Source organism: Panthera leo, chromosome C1 (genome assembly GCF_018350215.1).
Source record: "Panthera leo isolate Ple1 chromosome C1, P.leo_Ple1_pat1.1, whole genome shotgun sequence".
NCBI classification, from domain to species: Eukaryota; Metazoa; Chordata; class Mammalia; order Carnivora; family Felidae; genus Panthera; species Panthera leo.
Genome location: NC_056686.1, coordinates 14,809,580 through 14,815,579, shown reverse-complemented (window position 1 = coordinate 14,815,579; position 6,000 = coordinate 14,809,580). Strand labels below are relative to the sequence as shown.

The following is a 6,000-nucleotide window of genomic DNA, read 5'->3' as shown; positions in this document are numbered from 1 at the left end:
CACAGGCCAGCTCACAACATGGCAGCTGGCTTCCATCAGAGCGGGCACGGGAGGGAGCCCGAGAGGGGCAAGCAACACAGAGGCCAGAGTCTTGTGTCACCCGATTCTGAAAGCAACACCCCCGTAGTACTTCTGTTGCATTTTCTGTGTTAGAAGCAAGTCGCCAGGTCCACGGCACATTCAAGGGGAGGGGATTACACAAGGACACGAAGCCAGGAAGTGGGCATCATGAGGAGCCATCTTAGAATGGGGGCCATGGGGAGGATGAACCCCAGCTGTTGTCCTTCTGTTTGATTTTCACCACGCACGCCGTTACGGCACCAGCTAACCTTTATTTAATGTTTCTTCTGGGTCCATCCCTGGGCTAAGAACTTCACCTGCATGATCTCGTTTAATCCTCCCCTGTGAGATCAGACCTGAAAGCGTCCTCATTTTACACGATGAGGAAACTGAGGTGCAGAGAGGGGAAGTAACTTGCCTGAAGGCACACAGCTCATTAAGTAGAGTCTTTGGAATTCATCAGAGACAAAGCCTTCGCGCCAGGAGATCAAAACCACCTCAACCTGGTGAACACAAAAGCATTTGAAGGGCTTGAACAAGTTCATTCACTCTGAGTCTTAATCTTCTGCCCTCTCACAAGGTCTCCATTTCCTCACCAGACGGGTCCAGTGCCTGTTACTGAATTTTCATTTCTGCCAGCATTTATAAACCTCCTTTGGGCCATGGAGGAATTGGGGAATGTATTGAGGGCTATGGACCTTTCCCCCCTCTTAAGAATGCACTCATGCACTCAAATCCATAGTTGCCTTGTGATTTCATGGCGACCGACTTCCTGGAGGGACCCAGGGTGCCAGAATGGACTCTCATTGGCTCACCTTGAGTCATGTGCCCACCCTGGAACCAATCACTGCAGCCTGGGGAGTTTGGCGCTCCAGGTGGCCAGATCCTTAGGGACCATGACATCTCACCCTCTCATTTTACAGATGGAGAAACTGAGGCAGAGAGGGGAAGAAATGACTTGCTCAAGGCCACACAGCACTGGTGGGCCCTGGTCAGACTCAGGCAGTAAAGTCACGACTGCCCCTCAACCTGCGGGCTCCTGCCAGTCTGGGAAGAGACTGACTCATTAAGGCATCCCCAGCCACTTGTGCTGGGCCTGGCACACAGTGGGCATTTACTAAGCACTAGGGAAATTGATGTGAAAAGCCCCTGAAGGGCACAGAGCCTGAACCAATGGAAGTTGAAGTGGTGTTTACTCAGTGAGACCCTGGAACCCTGTCCTGCAAGATGTTATTAGGTATCCCAGAAAATAAAAGAAGAGGCTTTATGAGGAAATAAGTTTGTGAAACACAAAATGAGTTGACTTCTTCACATTAGAACTCAGAATTCTTTTTTTTTTTTTAATTTGAGAGAGAGAGAGCGAGAGCGAGAGAGAGAGCGCATGAGTGGGGGAGAGAGGCAGAGGGAGATGGGATGGGTGGGAATCTTAAGCAGTGTACTGTCAGTGCAGAACCTGTCATGGGGCTCGATCCCACTGACCGTGAGATCATGACCTGAGCGGAAATCAAGAGTCAGACACTTAACTGGCTGAGCCACCCAGGCACCCCAAACTCAACATTCTTAATAGGCTCAGTGCAGCGAATCCTTCAAAAGGAGGATATAGCATATGCAATGTTTCCCAAGCTTGTTTGGCCATACAATCCTTCTCATTAAGTGGGATTTTTAAAGGATTAGTGTTGAGAAACGTATTTGGGGAAATGCCAGATGTAGAAGTAACAGCATGGACCAGGGTGGCGAGGAAAGGCTTCTTGGAGGAGGAGGCACCTCAGCTACATTCAAGGATACAAGGATTGAGGGAATCAGATGAGAGCAGGAAAAGCATCCCAAGTGAATCACAGGAAAAAGCACTAACTATGATATAATATATACAAGTGGAAAGACTTATACCGGTCAAGACTCCATCGGAGATAGGCATCAGAAGTGCAGTTCAGATGGGCTTAGGCAAAAAGGGAATTTTATTGGTCTATGTAACTGATTTCAGGCATGGCTGGATCCAGGTGCTTGAACCATGCCCTTAGGGATAAGTATCGGCTTGGTTCCCAGGCAGGATCTCTTCCCAGGGGTACCTGGTATCTCTAGGTTCAGATGCTGCCAGCCAGCAACCTCAGCAGGAAGTGAGATGCTTAGTATAATAATTTCAGTCAGAGTCCCAGGATGGACTCTCATTGGCTCAGCTTGGGCGATGTGCTCCGTCGGGGACCAATCATCGTAACCTAGGAGATCTATCTGGGGCTCTGATTGGTCAGAACCTTAGGGATCATTGCACCCCATCCTCTCATTGACAGATGGAGAAATTGGAAACCAGAGAGGAAGAGCAACTTTCTCAGGGCCGCCCGGCAAGTGAGTGGCAGCGTGAGAGCAGGAACTTTCAGCTCAGGGCTCTTTCTGCTGCGGCTGGGGGGCGGGGCGGGCACTTAGACCAGTGTGGCTGGACCGGTGTCTTTGTATTGAGTGCTGCGGGGAAGCCCTGCCTGGAGGAGCCCAGCCTGTTGAGGGGGCTGGAAAGGACAAGAGTTCCAAGGATGGCAGCTGAGGGAGCTGGGAGAAGGCACTCCAGACCTAATCTCAGAGAGACAGGGAGAGCTCTGGGAGGTGGTGATGGCTGAGCCAGGATCTGATGGACCGATGTCCAGGTACATGTGAAATAATTCATTTGCTCACTGAGCGAATGAACGAATCTGCACATCTGTGTCTTTGGGGAGGTAGACATCAGGGGTAGGTGCACGTGTGTGAGTAGATGTTAGAAGGAAGCAATATCCGTGTATGTGCACTGGGGTGTCAATATCATGCAGAATACGCTATGCGCATAGATACACGAACAGGTGCATTCACAAGAGTGTATGTATGTGAGTGCAAATGTGGGTTTACGGTGTATACACGCATCCTGAGGCAGCATCATGTCGTGGAACCTGGCTGCTGTTTGAATTTTCAGTCTGTCGCTTATGCATCCCGGGCAAGTTAACCCCTTGGCCAATCTGTTCATCAATAAAATGAGGAAAAAACCAGTTATCTCCCTGGCTGGGGAGGGTGCCCTTAGAAGCCTCCAGACAGGCATTCTTACGCAAGTGACTTATTTTGGGAGAGTCTGTAAGGGAGTGAGGGAAGCAGGTAGCACTGGAGGTGGCCAGGCACCAAGCTGAGAGGCGGGTTCATCCACAGCTGGTATGATATTGGCCCACCCCAGGGAAGGAGGCAAGATCTTGCCAGTCAGTCCCTGGCTGTGTGTCCCCAACCCTTCACCTGGAGGAGGAAATAATCTCGTGGCATTTTCCGGTGAGGCAGCTTGGGTTGGCTGAGGGCAGCGTTCCAGAGAAGGGGGCCGATGGGAGCCCGTTGCAGCCTGAAGCGGCCGGGGGACAGGCCCTCCAGCCTTGACTATGCCCTTGCCTCTCAAATGACCCTCCGGTGGTATCGGCCTCCCCTGGAACCTTCCTATAAATGCAGAGTCACAGGCCCTACCCCGGACCCGCTGACTCGGAACCCACCTTTTCACACGATCCCCGGACTCGAAAGTCCCAGAAGTTCAAGGAGCACTGTATGAAACAGTGACCTCAATGGGCTGTTGCAAGGATTAAACGGGGTTAAAGTGTAGGAAGCACCTGAAAAGCGTGGAGTGGGATTATTTGTGCTGTGTTTGTGGGCTTATCCAGATACTTACGTGCAAATGAAGGCACACAGGGAGGAGGCCTGGCTACAAAATTGGCAGAAATCAGTGCGAAATGAAATGTGGGCCCCTTGTTAAGAGAATTTGACAGTGGACAGAGCCTTACACTTCATCTTAGCCAAAAGGCCTAGAAGGGGAGCGGACAGAGCCTTAAACCAGGCGAGGGTGGGGGTGGGGGTGGGGGCTCTGAACTCTGGGGCCCTCTGGGAGGGCACAGGTGGCAGAAGGAAGCAGGCCTGTGAATGTGCATGCGCATTTGCGTTTCTGAGGCCTTGCTGATCCCTCGCTTTCCTTTCTACCGTGAGTTGGCCCATCCTTGTGGTTTTAGAGCCAGAGCGAGGAAAGTCTGGGTGAGGGGTGCGGCCGGGAATGGGGCTCCGGTCCCCCCCCCCACCGTCTCTTGGGTTCGCCCCCACCCCGGAGCAGCACGTGCACGTGTGTCGGAGCCCGGCCTGGGCGACTTGGGGGAAGCGCGAGAACTCAACGGCTGAGAAATGTTCTTTCACGTCTGCACGCTGCGAGGAGAGTTATGTTCCCCCCATGAATCGTGGGCATCCGTTCCGGGGAGCTCTGACTGCTCAGGAGAAGGGGTGTGAAATTTAATTTGCACTAATTACCCCGAAGTGGGGGGCGGGAAATGAGCTGGCTCCGTGCACGTTCAGGACTCTCCTTCTGTGTCAGGGTGGGGGTGGGGTGGGGGTGCTGGTACCATGGCAACTGCAGCTGCTGGGATTTGGGGGGAGGCATTGGGGCAGGCTGGGTAGACCTGGGGCCTTCGTCCCTGTGACTGTGGGGGTCTCGAGGGGGGGTCAGCCCCAGGGCCTGGGCTGAGCTGGGGGGCAGAAATCCAGAGGGGCAACTGGCGGAGAGACGGTTGCAGGGGGAGGGGGGCTCTGGAGCCAAGACAAATGCCCTGCCGGTCTCCTCTGGCTCTTGTTCCTTAGCCTCAACTGTCTCTCCTTCTCTTCTCCCCTCTCCCCTCCCCCTTCCGGGCCACCTACCCTCCCTCCCGTCCTCCTCTCTCCCCACAGCCGCTCTCTCCTGCCACCACTAGAGGGCGCCGAGGCGCCGTGGTCGCCCTTGATTTACCTGCCTCGGTTGGGCTCTGGGCGCCTGGACCGGGTGGGTGACAACGTGCAGGAGGCCCCACAGCAACTGGGTTCTCAGAAGAGCTGGGCTGATTTTACTCTGTTTGGAGCCTGGGGCAGGTCTGGGCTGCCCCCAGTGGCAGAGACTGTCATCATGACCTGTCCCTAACAACCTTAACTAGAGGGAGTTTTGGAGGGGGAGTGGGTGTTCCCTTGCCACCCGGAGGGAAGAAGCCTGGGTGTCCATCCAGCCCTCTCACCTCCTCCGGCCCGGTGTGACCTTGGGCAAGTTCCATCACCTCTCCGAGCTAAAGGGTTTTGATTTTTGTTTTCTCCTCTGCAAAATAGGGGCAACCAATGCCACCTCAGTAGTGAGGACAGGACAGAGTAACATACGGGCACTCAAGTGGGAGCTTTCCGTTGCCTTAGTAGGTCAGCCAGTCAACAAATGTTAATTGGGCACCTACTAAGTTCTAGGAACTCTGCTAGGCACTGGGGACAACTGGGAACAAGGACACAGGGCTTATCGTCAGGAAGCTTTCAACCTAGCAGGGTGAAATTATTAAAAAAATTTTTTAAGTGTTTATTTTTGAGACAGAGACAGCTTGAGCAGGGGAGGGGCGGAGAGAGTAGGAGACACAGAATCCCAAGCGGGCTCCAGGCTCCGAGCTGTCAGCACAGAGCCTGATGTGGGGCTCGAAATCATGAACTGCAAGATCATGACCTGAGCAAAGTCAGACGCTTAACCTACTGAGCCACCCAGGCACCCCGGGATTAAATGATTATACATAATTGACAAGGCATTTGAAAATTTTTATAAATTCTTGAGTCATTATAAATGTGTGTAACGCGTTATGAAAGAAAAGTTCAGGATGCCTTGGGCACGAGGATCAAGGAGCCTGATCCAGTCTGACATTCAAGTTCAGTTCTTTTTTTTTTTTTTAATGTTTATTATTTTTGAGAGAAAGAGAGCCAAAGAGCAAGCAGGGGAGGGGCAGAGAGAGAAGAAGACACAATCCGAAGCAGGCTCCAGGCTCTGAGCTGTCAGCACAGAGCATGACATGGGGCTCGAACTCTCAGACCGCAAGATCATGACCTGAGCTGAAGTCGGCTGCTTAACTGACTGAGCCACCCAGACGCCCCTCAGGTTCAGTTCTAAAGGAAGCTGGGCTTAGTCACAAGGGAGAC

The 6,000-nt window shown here is 52.9% G+C and overlaps 1 long non-coding RNA gene across 3 annotated transcripts in view; it reads left to right on the top strand.

Annotated features, from left to right (window-relative positions):
* The first annotated feature begins 3,917 nt into the window (after nt 1-3,917).
* The window catches only part of LOC122227644, a 42,000-nt gene continuing 39,917 nt past the window's right edge, over nt 3,918-6,000 (top strand). For all 3 annotated transcript variants that reach the window (XR_006206176.1, XR_006206174.1, XR_006206175.1), the window contains exon 1: nt 3,918-4,314. This is a non-coding gene — a long non-coding RNA (uncharacterized LOC122227644). The remainder of the gene's footprint in view (nt 4,315-6,000) is intronic.